General features: G+C 36.7%; 1 long non-coding RNA gene across 1 annotated transcript in view; it reads left to right on the top strand.

Annotated features, from left to right (window-relative positions):
* Positions 1–1,533: 1,533 nt before the first annotated feature.
* LOC128314047 (uncharacterized) overlaps positions 1,534–26,969 on the top strand; it is a 42,954-nt gene continuing 17,518 nt past the window's right edge. Inside the window, exons 1-2 of the long non-coding RNA XR_008295395.1 lie at positions 1,534–1,582; positions 12,686–12,813. This is a non-coding gene — a long non-coding RNA (uncharacterized LOC128314047). The remainder of the gene's footprint in view (positions 1,583–12,685; positions 12,814–26,969) is intronic.

Raw genomic sequence — 26,969 nt, forward strand, 5'->3', positions numbered from 1 at the left:
GGGAAAATTAACCAAATGATTAAACACAAGCCTATGTTTAATTAACACAAAAATGATCTGCATATTAACTCATTCTATTGTCTAAAACAGCATTTATCATACAAAATAGAATAATAAAAGTTGACTTATACAATATTCTTTATCACAATGGTGTTTTCTACTATTTATCTAATGTTCTATTACAAGATAAACAGGGGCATATTAAAAATTTTAAGAGCTTATTTGAGCAAAAATCAATTTGAATCAGGCAGCATCCAATCTAGCAGATAGAAGGGAGCTCCGAGGAGCTGTATAAAATGAAAGAATTTTATAGGCAGAGTGGAGCAGGAACAAGGAAGTTATATTAAGCAAAAAAACCAGGTTGGTTATGCCAAGGTTACTTTCCTTTAATGGATGCCAGTGTTCTATCAGGCCGATTACCTAACTAGAGCTGATTAGGCCATTCCTGATTGAGTCGTTTAAGATCCATTTCTAGGAGAACCAAAACTGTAATTGTCTCGGTTTAGCAATGTAAAGCTTAGCATGAGTGACACCAAGTTGGGCCTGTTGTCTTGTTTTTAATAGCACACAGGACCTTTGTAAGGGAGGTAAACTTTATTATCCCATTTTATAAATGATGATAATAGACAAAGTAGTTAAGTAATGTTCCTGGAGTCATATCCCAATCACTGGTACTGCTGAAATTAGAGCAGAGAATTTTTGCTTTCTAGTTAGGTTCTTAAGGTTCTTTGTTACCTTGAAATTATTTCACCATCAGAAATGTTTTCTGTTGCCCAAGGCATAGTTTACTGAATATCTCCTATGAGCCAGGGACTTTTATACATGTTGTCTCATTAAATCCTCATAAACCACCTTGTTAAAAAATGATTATAGGTGAGTCCACTAAAGTCCAGAGATGTTTGGTAATTTGCCAGGCTTGAACATGACTGAATCAAGATTCTAGGCCCAAGTTCAAGAATCTTTCACTACCTTGCCTCAATTTCTTCTATTACAAGTCTAAAAGAAAAAAGAAATATTTCTGCAAACAATCACATATAGTAATAACCCACACAGGATAATGTATGGAGCCTCTGGTTGGCTCAGTCAGTAGAGCACGGTGATCTGCCCAGCTTAGAACAACTGATTTCAAAGCAGGGATCAAAATTTAGCAAATACATATTGATCTCTTACTATATCAGGAATTATGCTAAATTTTTGGCCGCATGAAGTACTTTCTAGAGTAATTTTACATAAAAACAAAGATATGAGCAAGAAAAAGAAACCAGTAAGGAAACAAACACATTTGCAGGTAGAGTGGTTTTACGTTGCGTGTTTTACGATCAGTCTCCACTAGGTTAAGTCATAGACAATGAAAACTTGTTAATTTTCATTAAGGCAGACTAAGATTTATTTTCTGAAGTGACTATTTTATCTCTAATTTAGAAAGGCATTGAGCCAAACAGCTCCACAGGCAGCAGAACCCGTCCCCTTGGAAAATGCCTGGTAGTTCCCTTTGCGTTCCCACAGAGGTACTCCCAGCCCCAGACAGGAAGTCCCGCCCTCCACCGGAAAAGATGGAGGCTGGACTCAGAAGCTAGAGCTGGTAAGTTAAGGCCATTAAAATGGGCTTAATTGTGGTTAGGGCCTCTTGAAACGTTTATCAGCGTTATTTTTCAGGTCCGATTAAGGTAACTCCTTCACCACCCAGCGGGTACCTTTAGAGCCTCTTTGTAAGTTTAGAGGAAGGCAAATGGCTGCCTACTTCCCAGGCGGCGTGGCGAGTCGGTGAGCGTGGGTCCTGGAGAGTGGCAGGACAGGGCTTGAAGGCACAGGGCTACGAGGTGGGTGAAATACCTCGTTAACTTGCCTTTGAGGCAGCACGCTACGGAAGGCGTTTGTTTTCTATGATATTGAAGCAATAGGCCCAGAGTTGAGCTGACTAGTAATGACTTAGCTGAAGTAGTCCCAGAGTAAACATATCAGATTTGCTGAAAAAGAAAGATTCTGAAACATTTACCTTTTCTACCTTCTTCAGTCAAGCATTTCCTGAGGATGACCCAGAGGTCTGTTTGTTTTTCCAAAGAACAAAACACTGGCAGCGGGGTGGGAGGGATGTTAAAATTTTTTTTGCTTAGGAAAAATCTTTGGATGTTGAATACTTCCTATTTATTTATTTGTTTATGTATGTATGTATGTAAATGACGGTTGTAGAAAGACTTAAGCTCAACTCACTCAGTAACACACCTTGTTTGCCTTACCGTTGTAATTACTGCTCAAGAGAGAGACTAAGTTGCTTACTTCTAGCTCTTAGGCTGCTCGGGGGTGGCTGTTGTTAGAGTTCCCTTGAGATAATGATTCTTCTGGGTCAGTCTGAAGAAACCGTCTGCAACAATGGCAATCCCCAGGGTGACACTCTTGAGGGGGCCTAGATTCAGCTGTCAGTCACCTTCAGCCCAGAGCCATCAAATCCATTTACACAAAAGCTGGTTATCACAAACCTTTTGAAAAGCTAAGTAAAGAGGAGATTTACCCATCCTTGAATCTTCATTCTTTTTTCTTTGATTCCCTCATTTCTCTTATCTTTCCTTTTTTTCCCTAACCACCTCTGGGAACTTCTGGGATTTTTTTCCCCTTCTTTTGTTCCACCCTAGAGCTTACACTATTGTTATCTTAAAGCTTGAGCATAAGCTTGAATATAGCTCTCAAGATATACAGAAATAAATACCTGGTACTCTTGTATGAAAACTTTTAATTCTAATAAGTATTTTTGTCTCCAAAATGGTAGGATTTTCTGGGGGTTGGGAAGGGCTTGTTTCATGCTATAATGTTGAGAAACTGAAATTCTGTGCAGTATTTTAAGTATTTCTTTAAGCATACATTTGCCTATGTGTATACATTCATATATCCTTTCCTATGGTATACATACCTGTTTATTATTTTTTTTAATTTTTACACTCATGAGACTATAACATGAAAACCTGAATCAGTTTGCAACAGAAATGACCCTCCACCACTTCTACAAATGTGAAAAAATTATTTTGTTATCTACATATCACTGAATTTCAAATATAGCCATTCTTCATGTGAATTTTGTAACTTTGTAATTATAAGGAACCGATCTCCTTTCCTTGGGAAAAAGAGAAATTTTGGTCTTGCTCTCGAAATTCTGATCGTCTCTACGTACATAATGGCATCATTATCAAACATTTAATTTAACGAAGTGGAAGACAGTTTTAATTAGTGAAATTGTAAATAAAATATTAGATTAAAATAGAAGTATTTTGTTTATGTGCATATGGTTGCTAGAATTAGACTAACAAAGTATCTCCTAGATAATGCCTTGAGGGAGTATTTGTGACTATAATTAGTTTGTCAGTTATAAGAAATTTTAGTGTCATAGCCACAGATAGAGGCAGCAGATATCTTAAGCATGGTTGAGATAGCAGTCCTGATGAGAAGAGCAGGTCAAGAAACATCTACCTTACGGCAAAAAAAAAAAAAAAAAAAAAGATAGTTGGTAGGCTGCCGCAGGCCATGCCACTAAAGCCAGTACCTATACTAACGATTCCAGTTGCATATGATATAGCCCAAGTAAGTTCAGACCCCCACCTGGTCCCTGATTCCCTTCTGGTGACTACCAAAAGAACGCCCAATATTCCATCTTGTTCATTCAACGTTATTTCTTGAGCATCGACTGCTATTTGCCAGAATGTAATGGTAAAATGGTAACTTACACGTAAAGGACCAGCACCACGTAGATTTTTTAGTGTGCTCAAAAATAGACTGTCGTCAAGTAAACATGATGAAATCTTATTTCATAATCTTAAAATTAATTTGCCCATTCAGACTATGAGTGTCCCAGAAATGTTGTTCGCATTTGAGGGTATAAAAATCAACAAAATAAAGCACTTACTTAGTATAGGGCACTGTCGTCTCTTCAGCAACTTAGACCTGCGCAGTTTGGTTTTTGCCTGCCTCCTGGGTCTCTTTTCTAGACACTTCATTTCCTTCACACCATATTCCAAACATGTGAGTTTTTTTGGTTCCTGTTATTTGCTTTCAGTTGTTGGAACATGTCATGTCTTATTCATCTCAGGTCCTTTGGGATGATTGTGGTCCAAGTTTATAAAATTTTATTGTATGGTTCACCCCTGTACTTTGAGGAAAGTAGAGGTAAATTATTAGCTTTTATAGTTGGATATTAGCTCTAGTGGGAGATTTAGATCATTTAATCCACTGGACTCTGATAACAGTGTATTAAACGCATGAAACAAACTCTTCATACTATTACTCATCTGTTTGAAACTTTTATTAGTTGACTTATTGTTCCTATGCCACTTTCACCATTACCACATTGTGTGTCTCAATACATATTATACAGTGTATTCATTTCCTGAGGTTGCCCTTCACCAGTTGAGTGGCTAAAACAACAGAAATTTGTTCTCTCACAGTTCTGGCGGCTAGAAACCTGAAACCAAAGCATCCGTGATGATCCACTGAGGCTCTGGGAGAAGATTCATCCCATGCCTCTCACGTACCTTACTGCGGCTGCCTACAGTCCTTGGCATTCCTTGGTTTATAGCCACACCACTCTAATCTCTGTTTCTGTCGTTTTGCCTCTTTCTCTTCTATCTTGTGTCTATCTTCTGTGAGTCTTCTTTAAGGACGTTTGTCATTGGGTTTAGGGCCTACCGAAATCAGGATAATCTCCTTTTCTCAAGATCCTTAACTTAATTACAGCTATAAAGACCCTTTTTCTGAATAAGGTAACATTTACAGTTTCTAGGAATTTTATGTAGACGTATCTCTTGGGGGACCACTTTTCAACCCATTATATATGGGAATTTGTCAATTTTACATGTAACATTATTTACATGTTTTCATTCCAAAATCAAAGCACTCAGGATGCCCTTAATACAGCTTAAGTGACTAATGTATATATCCAGCATTTAACTTGAAAGCTACATTTAATCTGTCAAATTTCATGGTTAGGAATTCGTATAAAATTTTGATGACCTGGTTCTAGGATTTTAAGAGTTTTACTGAGGAAAATATTTGGGTATAGGAAATCACGTGTCCTTTGTCCTTTTCTCTGTAATGTGTGTTCATTTTCATTTCATTTCTAAGAGAAAGAGGCTGAGGTAATGACTATCAAAATCAACCATATGTTACAATCATTTGTTTGAAGTGCATTGACAAGGAATTAATTAATGCTTTAATAGAAAACCACATGAAAGTGGCGCCTGGGTAGCCCAGTCGGTTGAGTGGTTGAGCTTCCAGCTTTTTGTTTAGACTCAGGTCAGGGTCTCACCTTTTGTGAGCTCGAGCCCCATATCAGGCTCTGTGCTGGCAGTGTGGAGCCTGCTTGGGAATCTCTCTCTCCCTCTCTCTGTGCCCCTTTCCTGTGCACGTGCATCTCTCTCAAAATAAATAAACATTTAAAAAGGAGAAAAATACATTAGAGAAACATGCAAATTTCAGTTAACAATAATTGGGGAAATGTAACAAATATTACATCCAGAATGGTCTTTTATATATATACTTTTTTTTTAATTTTCTATATTTAGTAGTAGCCTTACTTACAAAAGATTAGAAAGGCAAATATGTTCTTGATTGTATACATATACAATAGTTGTTGGTAGAAATAGACCCTGGTGTTTGTTAGCTGAAATACTGACAGATTACAACTGAACTGATTGGTTCTAGGGATGTTTTCCTCTTTTCTTCTTTCTTTCTTTCTTTCTTTCTTTCTTTCTTTCTTTCTTTCTTCCTTTTTTGTGGGGATTATGTTTAGCCAAAATTATTTTCTTAAGCAAGTATAGTAGGTAGCTGAGAATTAGAGTAACAAGAATAAGGTTAGGGAAGGAAACAGTGGTTTAGAGAATGGCATTTCAAAAAAGGAAAATGACATTGGAAACAAAAACATGATGGAATTCAAAATAGCTATATTATATGTGAAAAATGTGTGTAAAAGTACTGAAAGATAGTACCTAAATGGAAGAAAATACAATCTAATGCATTGTTTTATTAGATTGGAAATTAAAAGACAATTCCTATTTCTAACTCAACTTTGTAGGAAGTTATGGTCTTCTCAACATTACACATTTATCAAAGCCCTGACAATCCACAGCTTACCTAAACCTTTTCATTTATTACTTAGGAGCTATATGACCTAGTCAGAGAGGGTTTCTGTCTCAAGTTTTCATTCTTAACATAGGAAGAATACCTATCAACTGTGCTTTTCCCGTTGATAATGAAAAAAAAGTAGTGATTCATTTTTCCATCTGGTAGCAACCAGCCACTTAGGGAGGCATACTAACTATATCACAGCAGTAGCAATTTACCAAATCAGACTTAAGTTGTCTAGAATAGTTTTTCTTTCCCTGATTTCCAAATGTCCAATATTTGAGCTGTTAATTTACTAGGAAGGAACGATCAAATCACAGCAGAACTGTATACGGGCATTCTGGGAAATAGGCTGAGCTGAGAAAGATTTTCTGTTTAACAAGAATTGCCCATTATAGATTATTCTTAAAAGGAAAAATAGGTGATAGAGAAAGTTGAACCTGATGATATCAGAAAAGGAAAATAGAAGACTATGTATGAGAGAGAGAGAGAGAGAGAGAGAACTTGAGAATCCTTGGTGCCAGCAAGAGTGAGGGAAAACACAGGGATATGTTGAAATCTCTTTGCAGCCTCAGCTATATTGTATCAATCTATTCTTTATAACCATTTCCAACTATCTCTTTTTCTCACACACAAGTAACAGGATTTACTCAATGTTATTTCCAGAAGGAACACCTCAAGAAACACTTTCAGAAACAGTTTCTCAATTCCAGGATACTGATACTTTTACCAGCCAGAAGAGAATTTCTGAAAATCATTTCAAAGACCAAAGTTGCTGAAAATAGCAAGAGCCCTTAAAATATATATACAAATATATATGTATATACAGTGTACACACATTAACATGGATGAAGAAAATTGATAAAATAAATCATAGGGGCCAAGAAACATCAGCATTTTACCACATACCTTTGAACACACCTGAATTTTGTCTAAAAAACTTGATCCTCTTTCAGCTATTTTTGGAACAGTCAAGCTGTATTGAGATTCTTTTGTAGATGGGAAAGTTTTACTTGGAAAGCTAGGATGAAAGTTCTCTTTTACAAAAATTCACTTTATTTGGCCACTGAAGTCAACTCCCCCCTAGGTTTGCATTTACTTTTTAAGGTATTTGTTCCTAGATTCTTTAAAATCTGGGGGGGGGGGGGGGGGGGGAATAAGCTCCTTGTAGAAGGTGGCTTACATGAGTTCATTTGAGTGAAAGGATGGTCCTTTTTCCATTTTCAAATAATCTAATATGTCACAAGTGAGGGAATCTGCTTTTTCATCCACTGTCTCAGTGTATATAAGTGTGTGTATGTTTATGTAGGTGTGTGTCTTTAATGTTTTTATTCCCTTATTTCCAAGGAGAGATGTGTACATTGTAGAGATTGATCCTCAAGATCATCATTATAGACCTTAAGCATGAAAAAATTCTGAAAACTCTGTTGGTTAAAATTGAAAATAAGACTCAGGTTTGAGATCTTAACCATTGAAAACCTTGAAATCTCATAAATTAAGCATCATGGAGCCTGGTCCCATCTTTCATAACAGCTCTCCAGAGAAATCCTAAAAGCTAGGGCACTCTAAGATGAGCCGTGGATGATTCAGTAGGTGGCACAATTTTCACTGAGTCAGTACTGAACTGATGCCCCAGCATGGTATGAGGGGGCACTGCTCTGCTGGAGGTGTCGTCTAATGGATGAGGGTAAAACCAAGGTCTTGACCACCAGCAGTTATTAAAAATCCCATGGCACTTTTCAAAAGAGTAAAGATGATGTTAAACCCTGTGTCCTGGCTAATTTCCAAATTGGGCAATTATATTCTGCCTACTTAAAATTTCTCTGTAATTTTAGTTGGATAATATATTCCTCATCTTCTGCCCTATGCTTTTGCTATTTCCAGCTTAGAGGTGGATGCATTTCTGTGGTGAGGGAAGTGATGCTTCTTTGAAAAATGTCTTACAAGGTCTGAGATCAGGAGATGAAAGGTACAACATCCATCTATCAGAACAGGTGCCATATTAGTTTGTTTCTCCTGTGATTAGGCTGACTATAAGAAAATTACCAAATAAGTGTCTTTAAAAATAGCCTCGTCAGGTAGTCAGAGGTGCTATGCTTGCAAAGGTTTCGAAGATGGGTATTTTAATTTTATTAAGTTGTGACTAAGAAATGAGGCTTCTCTTGAAGTGAATATATTATGTAAATACTAACAATTTAAGCATGAAATTATAGACATTTAATAGAAATAATTAAATTTCCCAACATTTGCCTAGCAAAGCCTATCACATTCGCTCGAAAACATTAGTCGTGATACCATTTTCACTTATGATATATTAGAATTTTCTCCAAATCAATCATTGCTAAGAGAGAGAAGGTCACTATCAGGGAAAAAATGGAAAGCATTTCTTAAAAACTAATAATAAAATAATTGTTGGTTAGCATGGTCTGGATTTGGGGAAAACCTACAGAAAACATTCCTAAGGGAAAGGCTAGTGGTGAGACTGTGGAACGCTAGACCCATGCTTCGTGTTTCCAGCTTCACTCAATACTTTGGGATCAACACATAGAAAAAAATGTCCAGTAGAAATTTAGTGCCATAGATCATAACATTTGCATTTATCTTGGCTATTTAAATGCTTAACTAGAAAATGATAAAAACCATCAACAACTCAGTTTTCTCAAGTACCAAGTATTTATCTGCAAAAACAAAAGATCAATCTAATCTTCTCTTAGAGAGTCTTACTGTGACTTTCATATATTACCTTTTTTTGTACAGAATCTTTCCAAGTAGTTTTAAAATTGTGTAACGGCAAAGGTTTCTATTTCTAACAATTAATTAATTTAGCTGTATTACAGACTTTTCTAACTTCAAGTCATTCTGCTTTACAGATGTATTAAAAACTTATCTTGTGCTTATTAATAATAGAGTTAATACAAGAGAACGCTTTGCAGCAAAAGAAAAATCCAGCAGCATGCAGAGATAGTACTAAATACTATGGTAAATAAACATAGTAATTCTGTGTGTAAATGCTATAGCTACTGAATAAAGAAACCACTTGAAAAGGAAATACCATCTTTAGAATTTGGACTTGCCTCTAGCAGAAAACATTGTAATGTTTTTCGCCTAGCTTCTCTGACAACTACAACAGACTGTACTAACAGAAGAGTTCACTTTGTAATAGAAAAAGTAGTCACTCTGATCACTTTGTCTTTTTAGTATGCAGCCCAGAGGATTCAGAAAAAGATTACATTTACCATAATTAACATATATGTAAATGGAGATCATGGCTATGAATGATAAATTTTCATAGCAATTTAAACCTTGTACAAATTAATCAACCATACAGACACTTGATTAATGAAAGGCAGTGTCACTTTAAAATGCAACATGTTAATATATATTACTGTTATCACAGATCAAAGAATCTTTAAATGTAAACCAATTAGAACAAAGCTCAATCTACATTTTTTAACAAATTTAATTCCCATGTAATTATGATGGCAATTTGGAAAAAAAAATGTTATCCTGTTTCATATTTATTTACTAATTTTAGTGAAAAGTCATGCAAATGAATTTTGGATGTCCCATCATAGTGATTGGATTCCCAAAATATAGGATTACAGTATCATTGAAGGATAAGATGAATGTACTAAAGCACTTACAAATTGGATATAAGATATTTATACACATGTCATGTTCAATTTAGAAGTTTTCTTCTAGTTTCCCCGTTTTTGGTCTCACTGAAAGAGTTACACTAAACAGATTAAGTGCTAAATGACTGATATTCAGTCAATACAGTGTTTGAGATGAGATTTAATATGCCGCTTAACTAAGAGCTATTTTTCTTGGTCTTTGAGGAATAAAAAGGTAAAAACTCTATTGTAAATTTACTTTATTAAGAATGACTTTTATTATCATAGTGAAAATGAATGCCTAATTTACAGAAAAAAATCTTTAAAAAAAATTTTTTTTTTTTTAGCGTTTATTTATTTTTGAGACAGAGAGAGACAAAGCATGAACGGGGGAGGGTCAGAGAGAGGGAGACACAGAATCTGAAATAGGCTCCAGGCTCCGAGCTGTCAGCACAGAGCCCGACGCGGGGCTCGAACTCACGGACCGCGAGATCATGAGCTGGGCCGAAGTCAGCCGCCTAACCGACTGAGCCACCCAGGCGCCCGGAAAAAAATCTTTTTAAAAGAAATATAAAATGTATAGTTAATACATAAGTGTGTGTTCACAATACAAGACCTGGGATATAAAGTGTTTCTATAATTCTGTTTTTTGCAAGCAGAAGTTAGGCACAAAAACAAACACTCTACTTTGCAAAGTCAACGTAGATCTACGTGGATCTATTTTACAAGGGTAACCCTATAATGAGTCATTAATTATCATTCTTAACTTGGCAGTCTAAGCTGTTGCCACATTAGACCACTTAGACCAGTATATCATTGAATACACTGTTGAGAAAGAATTGGTAAAATAACAAGAAAGACAGCAGTCCGTAACGGACAGAAAGATGAAATAAATGTGACACTGAGTTCTAATAACTCTTGAGCATTTTCCGTGTGCCATATGCCATGTTAAGAACTTGGCACTTTTAAAAGATAATGCATCTATTTGTGACTTAATTATTAAATCATTTAATTCTGATAACACCTCTAAAATAGAATTGTTAGTTCACAGAGATAGTAAGTAGTCAAACTGGACTTTTGATCTTCGGGCTTCTCATTTCAAAGTTTGTGTTCTTGGGGCACCCGGGTGGCTCAGTAGGTTAAGCGTCTGACTTCCACTCAGGTCATGATCTCACAGTTCATGGGTTTGAGCCCCATGTCAGACTCTGTGCTGACAGCTCTGAACCTGGAGCCTGCTTCGGATTCTGTGTCTCCCTCTGTCTCTCTCTGTCCCTTCCCTGCTCATTCTCTCTCTCTCAGTCTCAAAGATAAATAAACATTGAAAAATTTTGTTTAAAAATTCAGAGTTTGTGTTCATAAGTACTATGTCACATTCACTCCCCATGACTATATACCATTATTTATCATCATCATTATATTTAGCCGCTTGAGCAATCTCACTAAAGCTATAATGCTTCTGATACTAGTACAGGGCAATACTTTGGGAATCACTGCTAACATGCTACACATTCCACAAAGGGTTTAAAGAGCACCATAGTATCATAAGCGAGGTCCAACCCAGCGTATTGGAACCATAATAACACCTGCCTTTAAACCATCTCTCCTGGAGTAGATATGTCAGCAAAAGAGATGCATAGATAGATAAAATATTAGCAAGCATATCTAGTCATTAAATGAGCATTTAATACTTGGCGGGGATCTGTACAAAGTATTAGAGCTAGCATAGTAAATAAGACTCCCGTCCCCAAGGAGTATATCGTGTAGTGAGGCGGGCATTAATGTAAACTGCCAATTACACTACATTGTGGTAAGTACTACTTGAAGAGTAAATTATGATGCCGTGGGAGAGCACGAGAGTGCCCTCAAGGACAATAAACAAACAACAAACAAGCAAACTCTAAATGTAAGCAGTCTCGTACAGTGTGGTATATCTGTGAATTTTAGGAAAGCCTCTGCTTCAGTGTAACAGTTATGAAAGGAGTGGCTTTAAGAAAATAACCCCAGGCAAGCCAGGAATTGCAGGGATCATAGACCCTACCCAGTTGCAGACTACGCAGTCTTTCAATGAATATTAAAGAAAGGAATGCTGATCATTATATGAGTGAAAATAAAAGAAAATGATCGTAGTTGAACCCGTCTTATTTCTCTCTCGCATTCATTAATTAAAGATTGAAGGAGTCCCGTGCTGCTATAGCCACTCTGTGAAGTCATAACGGATGCAGGCTCCTTTCCTCCAGCACAATACTTCACCACTCCTCGAATGTGGTCCTCGTTCTCGGGGTCCAAGGTGGCTGTTAGAATCTAGCTTTCCCATCCATCTTCCAGGCAAGAAGATGAAAGAATAAAGGGAAAAAAGGCTCAACCCTCTCTTGTTTTTAAGGAGAGTCTCCTGATGTATCACTGCGCACTTTCCCTCACTGCTTACTGGCCAGAACTAAATCAGATGGCTATAAAGTCAGCGGTAAATGAGGCTGAGAAATGTAGTCATTTAGATGGGTGACCAATGTACTCACCTAAAACATGAGCTTCTGTTAAGAAAGACTAATGGAAAAGTAGATATTAGGAAGCAACTGGTAGTCTCTGTCACAGTCATGAATTAGTTTTCTTAGCTCACAGAGGTGGTAATCACTATTAGTAGAGAAAAATAATATTTTATTTTTTCTGTCTCGGCCTTCCCGGTGATTCTCATTCCTTTTGAGCAGAATGAACTCTTTGCCACACCATCTGTCTTGAAGGTAGGGCTTGTCCACTGCTTTATGAGTGCAAGATCTAATCGGTAGACGTACGGTATCTTTTCATTATAAATTAAGAGTCTTGTATATGTGTGGAAAAGAACATCCTTAAGATTAAAAAAAAAAAAACTTAATATTTTCTTTTCGCGACTCTTGAATGACAGCTTACTGAAATTATAATAGTACAGCTGTGAAGGATTTGATCATTAAATGCTTTTGCCATTCCATTCATAGGTCCTGTTCATTCTACAAATACATGCTAAGTGGCTACTGTGTGCCGGGCTCTGATCTGAGTGCTGAGGACACAGTTGAGGTGTGTCACAGAGCTTACCTTCTAATGAGAGAGGAAAGACAATAAACAGGTAAATATATAGAGACATTATAATTCCATATATTTTTAGATACTGTTATGTGAAATGGTGTCCTACCAAAATTCGCGACCATAGCCCCGATACCTCCCAGTCTGTTCGTATTTAGAGACACAGCCTTTAAAGAGGTGATTAAGTCCACATGAGACCCTTTGGGTGGGACCTAATGCAACCTGACTCAGTCCCTTATGAAAAGAGGAGATTAGGACATACAGACATAACCCTGCGTGCAGAGGGGAACTACTGTAACAGGCGGCGAGGGGGTGACCACCTACAAGCCAGGGGGAGAGACCTTGGAGGAAACCAATCCTGCAGGAACCTTGATGTAGGAGTTGCAGTCTCTAGAACGGTGAGAAAATAAATTTCTATTGCTTAAGCCACTGAGTCTGTTATATTTCGGTATGGCAGCCCTGGCGAACCGACATAGGTACGAAAATGAAAATAAAATAGTAATGGGGAGACTGCTTAGATTGGTGGTCAAAGAAAGCATCCTTTAAGCTGAAATACGAATGATTCAAAGGAGTCAGCCATGTAAATGTTTGGGGATGCATGTTCCTAGAAGAAGAGACAGCTAATGGAAGGACTCTTTTTTTTTTTTTTTTTTGTACAAGAAATAAGCTACAAGTCAATCAAGCAAGTGATCATTTTCATCATCAAAAAATTGTTGACTCAGTGTCTATCTGTTGATGGTGCTGTGGAAAGCATTATAGAGACAAATGTAAAGTGATACTGCAGGCCATTAATAATGCCATAATTATTATTTTACTGTGAATTATGCTGTAAATAGGCTTGCCATCGACCATCCAGTATCCAAATGACTTTACAGCTTCAGTTACAAATTTAAGGAATGTGCTAGCCATTAGCCAAACCCTCATTTTGTTCTCCCACCAGTAATGCACCAATCTTATACAAATACTTTTTGACTACAGAAAGGAGCTCTTTTGGGTCTGATAGAAACATAAAATTAGAGCACGGTTCTCATTCAGGCTGTCTTCTTGAATGAGCTTTTTACTGAGTAGTCATTTGATACTTGATAATATAAGATATTAAATGACTTCATCTTTTCTCAAAAATGCAAGTGAAAAATGATTATCATTGTTCTTGTGTTCTTTTTTTGCCACATATTATCAACTTGAATTTTATGTCATGATTTTTGAAGTCTATTTGTTATGTAAAATCATCTCTCTCAGTTCTTAACTACCATTTTTTGTTACTATTGCTTCCACTCAAATCCTGAAAGTCTTTACAATACAAGACAATGCTTTATTGGAATTGGCAAACGTCTTATTTTATGGTGACAGACTTGAGCAAAAGAAAGCAAGCTGCAATTTAGTCTGTAATACTGTAAACAAACATTTTATGTAGAAAGGAATAAGAGCAGTCACAATGAAATGCATTTGTTAACAGGAGAAACAAGTTGCAAGAACCAAATGCAGAGTACCTGAATATGCCCAACTAGTAACTAAACTCCTCATGGGTAAAAACAGACCTATTTGAGATGACTTGGCCACAGCTATTTGATAGTTAAGAGCAATTTTGTGTATATAACATATAAGCGAGAAAATCCTATATATATTATGTATATTTAACATTTTCATTGTAGTACATGTTTTTATATGTTTTTCCTCATTTTCCTTTTGTGTGAAAGGGAACATTTCTAACTTATACTTCACGTTAAAAAAAAAACAAAAAACTAGCATAACAACTCTAAGCAGCATTGGCTCAATTTAAATCCCATTTGGTGGTCCCAGTATAGTTTTTATATCACACAAAAAAAGCCATCGTAATTTGCATCCCATCAACTATTCCCTTAACTCTAAAGAGCTATCATGCTACTCCTAGAGTGGGTCTCTAGGGTTGAAGTCTGTTCTATCAACTCCTACGCTAGATCTATTTGGTAGTAAAATCAGGGTTACTAGCCTGGTGCCCCTTACCTGGGAAAAAAAACAAAAAAAACAAAAAACTCTGTATTAACCCTGTCTTCACTCTTAGAACACTGATAATAAAATTTGTCCTTTTACTCTTTGCTTTTTCTAATTCCTGGCATTCCAGAACTTGTTAGACTTGCCTTCCCAGCTTTCTTGGCAATGCTGGAGCTGGCCTGCTGTTCTGGTATTCTAAATCTCCTGCAACGTGTCTGCTTTGCGCAGTTCCTTTCTTTCTCGTGGTGGGGGTCTGTTTTGCTACTATTTTTCAAATTACCAACAGGTAGCACTCAACACATTCCTACAAATTTCATCGCTCTCCATCTGTTATTTCTATCTTCTCTTTTCCTCTTTCTTTACCTACCCACCTATTTTGCCTGTACATGGACTCTTAATAACCTCTCTGTTTTGTTTTGTTTTGTTTTTGTTTTTGTTTTTAATTCTGTTCTAAGGAGTTCCCATACCTATAACTTGAATCAGAGTAGCTTTATTAACCTAACCAGAATTACACTGGAAAGCATAACCTTTGCAAAATATCAACTATATCAGTGATTTAGAGAAGTTTCATGGGATCAAGACTGAGTTATTTAATAATATTGAGCAGCTGGTAGCCATTACTTTTAGTTCTGTCTCCTCAGTATCTATTCATAAGCCATTAAATTCACTTTTAAATTCTAAAAAGTATTGACATGAAAATTAGAATAATTACTTATTTATAATATATTCATAAGATCTTAACCGTCTAGATGGCATGAATTACAGGTATATTAAATCCATATTTGTTAGCTAATTTTTTTAAGTTTATTTATTTTAAGAGAGAGAGAGAGAGAAAGAGAGCCCTCATTCAAGTGGGGGAGGGGCAAAGAGGGAGAGAGAGCATTCCAAACAGGCTCCGCACTGTCAGCACAGAGCCTGACATGGGGCTTGATCCCATGAACCCTGAGATCATGACCTGAGCCGAGATCAAGATTTGGACCCTTAACCAACTGAGCCACCCAGGCGTCCCTGTTAGCCAATTTTTTATGACATCTAGAAAACATTCTTACACTGATAGAAACCAATAGCATCCGTTGCCTGCATGTGCCACTTGAAGACCCATCAGCTGATATAGTTTTTCTCTGCCTTACTAGCTCTGCCTTGAAACAGCTCTTAATGAAGGAAATTTCCCAACCAACATATAGATATGTCCTATGGAGGAGAATACTTTGAACCACACTGACAATAATCTCTCAGTACTCTAGGAGAGGATTTTTAAAAGATGCGTATACTTTTTTTTTTTTTTACTGTTTTTTAAGTTTATTTATTTATTTTGAGAGAGGGAACAAGAAAAAGAGTGGGAGAGGGGCAGAGAGAGGGAGAGACAGAATCCGAAGCAGGCTTTGCACTAACATGGGTCCCAAACTCATGAACTATGAGATCATAACCCGAGCCAGGATCAAAAGTTGGATTCCTAACCAACTGAGCCACCCAAGTGCCCCTTAAACAACGCAATTTTTTATGTATGTTTACAAGTGGAACACTATCTCCAGAAACTGTGATGGTCAAAATTTGAAATGCATGTATAGATTTCCTGACATTAACCTTTTTCTAAATATAGAATTATATAGTAAGGTCACCTGTGATCCAGACTTGACTTCTCCAATATGGTACATTTAAAAACTCAAAGGGGAGGCATCTAAGACCCTTGTTCAGCAACCTTTGTTATGGATCAAGGAAACCTAGAAGTCTGTGTTAGCACTTTAGGATGAATATAGCTAAAGATACCATATTGAGACTCTTATCAATTTACACTGAATGGTTTAACACTGTATATGCAGGTACACAGGCACAAATTGTCCTATAAATAGCAATGCTTCATTGTTAATAGAGAGGTTCTCCAATGAATATTGCATTTAATAAAAATTTATTTTTTCATTTGGCAGTTGTTCCTTAAGGAACCCTAAGTTCTGACTGTTAAATTAGACTGGCAAATGAGTCTCTTAAATTGTCTATCACTTCAAAATATCTATAAAACTCACATAAACCATACATTCCTTGCTTGTATTAATATTTAATATTTTGAAGCAAGTTCATACATTTTTGTTTGGTTTTGAGAAATACTATAACTTATTAATATTCTCAACTGTGAGAGAGGTGATGTACCATAAATTATCCTTAATTATTTAGGGTTTGATCATTACCATTTCTGACAATTTGCATGAAAACTGGCATGGATATATGCCTATGCATTAGAGCCAGTCTCCGTTACCATGAAGAATCAGAGAATCAGTCTAATAACTCTGATGATGGACTATTATTCAGCCATAAGAAAGAAGAAAATCCTGTCTTTTATGACAACATGGATGGACTTTGAGGGTATTATGTTAAGTGAAATTAGTCAAACAGAGACAGACAAATACTGCATGATATCATTTATATGTGGAACCTTAACAAAGCCAAACTCATAGAAACAGAGAGTGGAATGGTGGTTGCTAGGGGTTTGGGGGTGGGGAAAATGGGGAAATGTTGGTCAAAAGGCACAAACTTCAAATTATAAAATGAATAAGTTCTGGGGAACTAATGGACAGAATAGTGAGTGATTATAGTTAACAATATAGTATTGTATACTTGAAAGTTGCTAAGAATCTTAAATGTTTTCACTGAAGAAGAAGGAGGAGGAGAAGGGAAGAAGAAGAAGAAGAAGAAGAAGAAGAAGAAGAAGAAGAAGAAGAAGAAGAAAAGAGGAAGAGGAGGAGGAGGAAGAAGAAGAAGAAGACAAAGAGGAAGGGGAAGAGGAAGAAATGGTAATTGTGTGAGGTGATGGGAGTGTTAACCCTACTGTGGTAGTCATTTCACAATATATAAATGTATCAAAGCAACATATGGTACATCTTAACTTGCACAATGTTATGCATCAATTGTATCTCAATAAAGCTAGAAAAAATCTAGTAATTTTGAAAAATTGAGATCAGTGGCAATGCAATTGAAGAGGCTATTGTAGACCTTTAATGTGTAGTTTTGAAAGTATTTTAAAAAGTAAGAAGCTACTTTGGATGCTTGAAATCATTGTTTCATCTTGGAAGTCACTGGAAAAGTTGCAAAAATACTCTGAATTTGTCAGTAAAAATCTTCCTCAATAGCATGAAGCAAAAATGCCAATTTATAATTCCACTTAAAGAAATGCATATTTCATTCCTATTATACACATTGGCTTTACGTTATCCTAAGAATCTGGGAAAATTAAGGAGTAAATAAGACATAGTCGTGGCTTTCAAGATAATTTAAAGATTGCAACCAAGATAGACATAGTGATAACTATAATTCAAGGAAGAAAGAGGCATAATCAATGTGCATTGAAATGAAAGAGGAAGAGCAATTAAGCCCGACTAGGGCAATTAAAGAGCGCTTTATAAAAGAAATAGTACTTGAGTTTGTCTTTGAAGAATGAATGAAGAATTAAATTGGAAAGAAGGAAAATAGAGAATTCCAAGATGGTGGAAGTATAGATAAGTGGAAATAAGGAAGTGCGTGGTAGATTAAGACATGAGGATGCAAGTAGTAAAGATCTGGATGATTACGTTGGACACACAGAGTTGTCTAACCCAGGCTTTAGAAAAAAACTGCAACAGTACTTTTTATGATGAGTTAAAAAAAATCAATAGATAAGATTAGTGAATGTTAATTAATAAACCATACATATAAGAGGTCATGAACCAGGGAATTATTACAGAAAATGAAAAGGAAAAAAATAGGTTTGAGCCATGTTCGTGACTTAACTGAGTAGAATTTAAAGGTTTACAAAATTTCTAGCCTTAATGACTGAGTGGCTGTTATATCACTACCAAGATAAGAAATACATAGAGGGGAAAGTAGTGTGCTTTCAGATGGAAGGGAGGTGATGAATTTATAAGTGGATATGTGGAGTAACAGTGTTTTAGAATAGTTATGTGAACGTGCTAAACAGACACTCCATTTATGCATGCATTTATTTATTCATTTGTGTATTCAGAACACACAGAAAGACCCAATAAATACTCCACAATAAATAAAATCAGATATAAGGTAATGGACTGTTAGGGCCTGGACCCTGGGGCTTCTTACCAGTAAGCTACCCAGGCTTATCTTGGTCCTTTCCTTAACTTTACAGTAAGTGCTTATCTTAGGAGATTGGACTTTTTAAACCCAATAGTATTATTATGTGCTTGACTCTATTTATTGAGTAACTGTTATGTACTGGACACTGTTCTAGGCACTGAAGATAGAAAATGAACAAGATACACACATTACTTACACTTACAGAACTTAATATTCTAGTGAGGGAGATCGAGAACAAATGAAACAATAAGGAACAGATAGTGGGAAAAAAAATAAACCAAAATAAGTGGATAGAGAAGGCTAGAGGTGTGTACTATGTAAGATTGGATAGTTAGAGAAGACCCTCTGAGGATATAATATGAGATGACATGATGACATAAGGTCATAAAATTAAATGATACAAGAGAATCAGTTGAAGATCTGGAGGTTAAACATTCTAAGAAATAAGAACAGTAAATACAAAGACCCTAAAATGGTAATAAAGTTAGTATTTTCTAAGAACAATAAGAAGGCCAGTGGTTGGAAATGAATGTAGAGAGGTATATAGGAGTTAGCTGATACAGGATATTCAGCCATGATAAGGAGTTTAGATTTTTACTATTAAGTTTAATGACATACTTTTTAGCAAGATAGTAATAACGGTCTGATTTACGTTTTCAGAAGATCATTCTGATTCCTATTTGGATAATAGAGTATAGGAGGGCAAGAACAGAACTGTGAGTCAAGTTGACAGGTTACTGCAGTAGTCTAGGTGAATGATAATCATTATTTGGAATAGAATTGTCGTGGTTGTGGTAACAAAGTATTCTGATTTGGGACATATTTTAGACTGAAGATTTTATGATGGATGTGAGGAAAGAAATAAAAAAATGATTTTTAGATTTTAGAATTGAGTAATGGGAAAATGTGACATTCATTAAGATGGGGCAGACAGGAGCGGGTGAGGTATAGGTAAGCGTAGGAGGGCAAAACAGTGACTTCCATTCTGAATATGTTAATTTGAGATATTTGGTATTCAAGAGAATATCTTGAGCAGACAGTTGGGTATAAAAGTCTGGCCCTTATTAGAGAGTTTAGGGCTGGAGATACTGAGTTGGAAATAATCGATATTGTGGTGGATACCTTCTGTTTCTTCTCCAGTTCCCCTTGATTTAGTCACAGGAGGTGACAATGGATTCTCTTGACCTCTGGCTTTTGATTAGTTTCTTCCAATGGGAAACCTTTGCAATGGAGAGGAAAGAGGGAGAAGTGGAAGTTTCATTTGCTACCCTGGCTCCTTCTCTAAGATATTAAAATGGGCTGTCTGACGCCCTCAACCAAATGCCATAGTTCTTGTCAAGTGTCCCTCTTTACCCAGCTTTCTCTCTCTTGCTTCTAGGCTGTCCCCGCTGTTCTTACCCTTTTAGTCCTAGGAGTGGTAACAGACCACCTGCTGTTACTTACCATAGCGTATTTCATTATAGTTTATGGTTTCCTCACACCCTGCTCACCCCTTTATGAAACACCGTTTATCAAATCCTCCTCTGATTATCCTAATTTTAGTATGCCATGTGTTTCCTGCTGGGACACAAAATAATACAGTATTCCCCAGGCTCCTTCCCTATGATCTATTAAGACTAATATAGTAATTGTTACTAGAAGTGGCCCCAGGAAATGACTCTCAAATGGAATTCTGGGATTATATTTCACATGTTTGAGTAGTGCATTGATAACTGTCTGGGTGGGGGTTTAGGGTGGGGATTGGGGCATGGTTAATCCGTGGCACACAGTGGCATTATGATTGTTTAAATTAACACCAGTAAAGTGGGAAAAGTGTTGTGCAGTGAGGTGGTTTTGGCAGTTATCACTATGGCAATAATGGTAATTATAAAGATGGTGACATCAACTGCCTTCTTTTGATAGTCGTAAGGGAGTATATGAAAGGAAAAGGAGAAATTGAATATCCAGCTGTGATCATGTACAGAAAAATCAAGTCTCTAGCAGCTTGAAGGAGCCCTTCATCTCCTGAAGCTGATAAAATATAGCTGGGGATCAAGTCCATGCCTCGAATATAACAGTTGAAGATTTGACCACCAATTAAACCCATCAAGTCTTTTATATTGAGGTAAAGGAACTGGTGGGAAGAAGAAGGATCTCATATGCTGGAATTGGGACATTTGGGCAGACAAAAAACAGAGCTGAGAACTTTGAATTCCTGTATGCCTTTCTAGCAGAGGCAACCTCTCCCCCAGTATTTGAGGGAACCAGCCTTTTAGTTACTGACTCTAGGGTAGTAGTTTCACCATCTGAAGCCTATTCTTCCTAGGATCAACCTCCAGCTCTCTCAAAAGCCTCCAGATTGATAATGAACATTAGACTCTAATGTAGCCAGAAAGAGAAGTACAAGACTGGGTCTTTGAGGGAGAAATAGCCTAACAATGAAAGACTTAAAGAATATCATTGATTTCTATTGGCAGAAGTCTAGAGAATATATATTGGAGTGAATTATATGGGTGTTAGATCAAGGAAGAAAAAATATAAAGCTGGATTAGGTTGACAAGAATTTATTCCTCAGGATTTGGGATTTAATGTGTTGTCTTGAGCACCTAGGTCTGTTTGGTTGTCTGTTTGAATCCAGGGCTCAATCAATTGTGGCTGACATTGAATAGGTTGAATAACATAACTTCTCTGACACAATATAGGGGAAGGAATCAAGTCTTGGGAAAATGAGAATACTAGAATGGGTTTATTATGTGTAACCAGATCAGCCAGTCTTTATTTGAATTACCCAAGAGGGCCCTGGGAACATGCCCTTTATCAAGACCTTAAGGAATCCATTGTTAGGGAGAGATACCAGTATCCTTGAAAACTGAAGCAATGCTCATTGGTGGCTGTTCTCTCTATGCCAGCATTTATAGTAGGGCATGGAATGATGGAATTGTATTTTATGATGACAATGGGAATAATAGGAAGCCAGAGAATTCGAGGCCAAGTAGGAGTGCTTATTTATTATAGACAAAGTGGATAAAATTACCATAATAAGCCACATAGCTGGAGTAATAATCAGAATGGAGTAATCAGAAAACATTCTGATTTGACTTTCAGGGATCTTTGGCAGCAGCTAATTGATCATAGAGTTTTTAGAAACAAAAGGGCATCTAACTGAGGAGCTACTTGGTATATCTAGGGAGAAAAATCCTTGGCCTAGTGGACATAAAATTAACCTGAATTACAATAATGGGGATTTACTTCTTTTTACCTTGTCTCTAGACTTACGCTACTTTACAGACTTAGAGGCCTTTATTTGAGAAGGTAGTCAGACCTTTCAAGGAATGACCTGGCAATAGGGTCACAGATATATATCATGACTCTTCTTCCACATCTGTTTCGGAGGTACTTGCAGCTATTTAATTGATTGTTCCTGAAGCAGTGGTTCTTAAATGTAAGCATGCATCAGAATCACTTGGAGGGCTTTTAAAACAGATTTCTAGGTCCTACTGATTTAGTAAGTTTGGGGTAGAGACACCAGAATTTATATTTCTAATAAGCTCCCAAGTGATTTTGATGCTGCTGGTTTAGGTACCACACTTTGAGAACCACTGCACTGGAGAAGGGGGAGATAGAGTTTAGGGGTTATTAAATATCTCTTCTCAATAATTCTAATGCCTGGAGTCCTGAAATACCACTGAGGTCCACTAGCCAGGGTTGGGATTTATGAAGATCTGATAATAAATTCTCTGTTATCAGATGGTCCAAGTCCATTTCAGAAAGTATCCAGAGGGACTTCAGATCCACTTTTTTTTTTCCTATAGGCCAAAAATGCATAGTAAAAATAGGAAAACATTATGATAGAATTTCCTGATATGAAGTGAGTTCTACTGCAGAATAAGGGCAAAGTTGAAGCCCCTGGAACTGTGTCTTCCTTTGCCAAGATAAACCAAAAGCAATACTTCATCAAAAAGGGGATGTGCCACCCCAAATACTCGAACAATTAATAGATGGTGAATCCTATAATATCCTCATTTTTCTCACTTGCTTGGGGGCTGATGTGAAAGTCAGATAGGTCTTGGAGAATGAGGATAAATTACCAGAAACTTAATTAAGTGATGATGCCAATCAGATCTGATGTTCCCAATGTCGTATCTTCACTGGAGGAAATCAGTATAGCCCCTGACACCTGTGACTTAACGAATGCATTTTCCCCTTTCCTTTATTAGTAAACAGAAACAGAAGCAGTTTCTTTCACAAGGCAGGGATATCAATATACCTTTACTCTCTTGGCCTAACCTATGCCTGCTCATCTCTGTCAAAATATAGTCAAGAGAGAACTTGACTAATTTGATATTTCACAAAATAGTATGATCATTAGACTTGTTAAGTGAGAAGAAGACACCTTAAGTGTAAGTGACGTGTGATCACTGCCTACATTCTCTGGGGGGGGGGGGGGTGGAGAAGAAGTAGAAAAGGAAAAAAAAAAAGTAAGCCACATGTATACCAGAGTTGGAGATAGATCTCATGAAAACACTATCACTTTAGTGAGGTTGCTAGAAGTCCAGGGGTCTGGGACATGTCAGAAGATCCAATTTAAAATGGAGCTGATTTGCTGCACTGTCACAATGAAAGGAACCCAGCTGGATTTTTGGAGGAAACATTTAGGCATGCTACTGTCATGTATTTAGTGGGCAACCTTAAAATTGTAAGATTTGAATGGGCCTCATAGCAAGAAAAACTTTACACCTTGGCATTATGACCTAACAAACCTAATGGCATTAGAAGTATCTGTGGTACGGGCACCTGGGTGGCTCAGTTGCTTAAGTGTCAGACTTTGCTTCAGGTCATGATCTTGCAGTTCATGAGTTCAAATGCCACATCGGGCTCTCTGCTGTCAGCACATAGCCTGCTTTGGATCCTCTGTCCCCCTCTCTCTCTGCCCCTTCCCCGCTCCTTCTCTATCTCTGTCTCTCTGTCTCTCTCTCTCTCTCAAAATAAATAAATAAATAAATAAATAAATAAATAAACAAACAAATAAAAGAAGTATCTGTGGCTGACTGACACATCCACTCCATTCTTTACTTTGTTCTGTGCCCCAGGAGGCTAAACTACGTGGACTGAGTAATAAGCTCGTTTACCTTCAATATGGAACCTCTGGCAATTTCTAGTAGCAGAAACAGTGTAGACAATAGAATTTTTGAGTAAGGCCATGCCCTCTTCTGCTAACAAACTAATATCTGAAGAGATTAGCAATCATTCACTTGCTCTTGGACCTGGTAGAAACTGAACACCTTGCCATAGGTATCAAAGTACTATGGTACCCAATTGCCCATCTTTAATTGGTGTTATCTAATTCATGGAACCATAGAATTGAAAGTACACAGAACAATTCTATTATAAAATGGACATGGCATAAATAATACCATGGAAGTCTAGAAGAGATAAACTGCAGAAGCAGAGTGGCTCAGATTCCTATTGTACTGACTTGAATTGCTTTGCAACCTTTTCCTCAGCTCACACCTGTGATCTCATTAAAAGTTCCTTAAAACATGTTCCAACCTAAGTCTCAGATGTATCTACGAAAGCGAGAATGTAGCAACTATTTTATGTGACTATCCCAAACCCCTTATTGCTTTATATGAATAACACTCACGATGGCTAATATAGATATCAGGTGGGAGTATGACCAAACTGATATGCTCCAGTTGATAATATGGTATCTGATGGGACTTTGTGTGTTGTATTAGTTTCCTGTGACTGCTATAACAAATTAGTACAAACTGGGTGTTGTTGGCAAACAACAGAAATTTATTTGTTCACAGTTCTGGAGTCCAAAAGACCAAAATGAATAACACTGGGCCAAAATCACGGTGGTGGCAAGTCTGTATTTTCTTCAGAGGCTCTCGAATAGGATCTTTTTGTTCCTTGCCTCTTCCAGCTCCTGGTCACTACTAGCTTTCCTTGGCTTATGGTTGCATCGCTCCAATCTCTGCTATTGTCTTCACATAGCTTTCTCCTCTATGAATGTTTCAATTTTCCCTCTGCCCTTCTTTCTTATATGGACATGTGTGGTGGCATTTGGGGTCCACCCAGATAATCTAGGATAAGATTCTTAACCAAATCTGCAAAGACTCTTTTTTTAAATAAGGTAACATTTACAGTTTCTAAGAATTAGGGCCTACTGTCTCTGGGGACTATTACCTAGCCCACTACATGTAACTGCTGTCTCTGGGCCACAAGTTTTCTGCCTGTTTAAGCTCAATGTTATGTTGAGATGCAGAAGGGGTGGACTGTTCTGAATAACTTCCATCTGCCCCTCCACATCCACTCTACTATTTTCCATAGCATTCTGTGCTCTAGCAGGCAAATGCTCTTTTGCCCTTTGGCTTCTACTTGAGTTCAGCCCAAATGAGGAACCTTGGTGAGAGATGGAAGGAGAAAGTGGAATGAGGTCAAAGTATTTATTTTCATCTCTCTTTTCTTTCTAACCCTTCACTAAAGACATTCTGCATCCCTCTACCAAAAATCATAGCTCCTATTAGATGGCCCCCTCTACATAGTTCTTTCTTCTTGAGTTTCCTCTCTACGCTTATTCTCCTTGCTCCCTCAGGCCTCAGGAAGGTTACAGAACAGTTGTATGTTGGCAAATACTTAACAGCCGTGTCTCTAAAAACCATATGTATACACAGATAGATGAAAAGATAAGTGTGGAAGTGTGTTACAAATTTTTCCAGTATAAAGAACGTGTATAACACAATTTACAAATAACAATGAAGTATGCAGTACAATAAGTTTCTTGTAGCCAGAGTTTCCAGAGATTGAGTTTCATAGAGAATTTTGTTGATTTTTGCCAAACTCTTATGATTGATAAGCAAGTGCAGATCCAATATGAATTTTGGTTGATATTTTCATTTATGTTAATGCTTACAATGAAAGTGAAACGAAAAAGCATATTTTGGAATTTGTAAATAATGTGAATGACTTATTAAGTAAATCAGTTAATAGTTTTTGACTACTGGAAGAATATATTACCAAGTTTTTAAATTATTATCTCTAATGTAATGGTTATAGACATGAAGCAGTTTTAAGTATAATCTGTGTTATTAATATTTTCTCCATCACTTTGTCAAGTCTGTGCTAATTTCTGTGGTATAAATTCTCTATCTATGGCCCATTTTAAGCTACCAGTATGGTATCATTGAATGTAAAGTTGAGAAGAGTTGTGAAGTAATGTATTATATATTATTTCTGTCATACAGTTATAATACACATAAACCTGAAGAAACATGTGTAATAGAAAATTGTAGTAAAATAATTGAGAAATGATGGATTTTAACATTTATGACTTTTACTTTTAATATTTATTTAATTGTAAATTTATATAGTTTAATTTTTAATAATGGCTGCATTTGACAACAGACTTGCAAACTGCCAAAAACTTAATAGGAGTCTCTTCTCATAAACCAGTTAAAGTTGGTCTTGTACACCATTGCAAAACAGAGCTCTGCTGCTCTTTATTCCATGGTACTGTCTTATCCCTTACGTATTCCATGCCGTGTTCGCACCTTGTAAATAAATAATTCCTTAATTAGACTCTCCTCACATTACCCACATACAGTGTGCTATTTTCTGTTTTTCTGCTAGAGTCTATATTGATAAAAGCATGAGAATAAACTTTATAGAAATAGATGATAGGCCTAAGGAATTAGAAAAAAAAAAAAAAGAGAGAGAGAGAGAGAGAGACAGGGATGAGGCTCAGAACATTTGGAGATCAGGAAGGAAGGAACAGTAAAAGAGACTGAGTAGTAATAGGTCATGAAATAGGAAGAAAAACAGAAGAATGTGGTGTACTAGATAGATAGAGAAGAAAGTATGTTAGGAAGGAAGGTATGGTCAATTCTGCCAGATGCTTAGAGGTCAAGTAACATGAAGACTGATAACTGATCATTCATTGGACTTGGCAAAATACGTATTGTTGACAACTTGGATAAGTGAGCCTTCATTGACATGGTGGGGATGAAAGTCTTATAGTGAGTTAAGAATGAGAAGTGATTAAGTGACAACAGCAAGTATAAAGAATTTTCTGATGAGTTTTGCTATTAAGGAGATAGAAAAAAAGGAGATTTAACTGTTAAGGGATATGAGACTAGTCATCCACCTAACATGGAGGGATACAAATAC

Source organism: Acinonyx jubatus, chromosome C1 (genome assembly GCF_027475565.1).
Source record: "Acinonyx jubatus isolate Ajub_Pintada_27869175 chromosome C1, VMU_Ajub_asm_v1.0, whole genome shotgun sequence".
NCBI lineage: Eukaryota > Metazoa > Chordata > Mammalia > Carnivora > Felidae > Acinonyx > Acinonyx jubatus.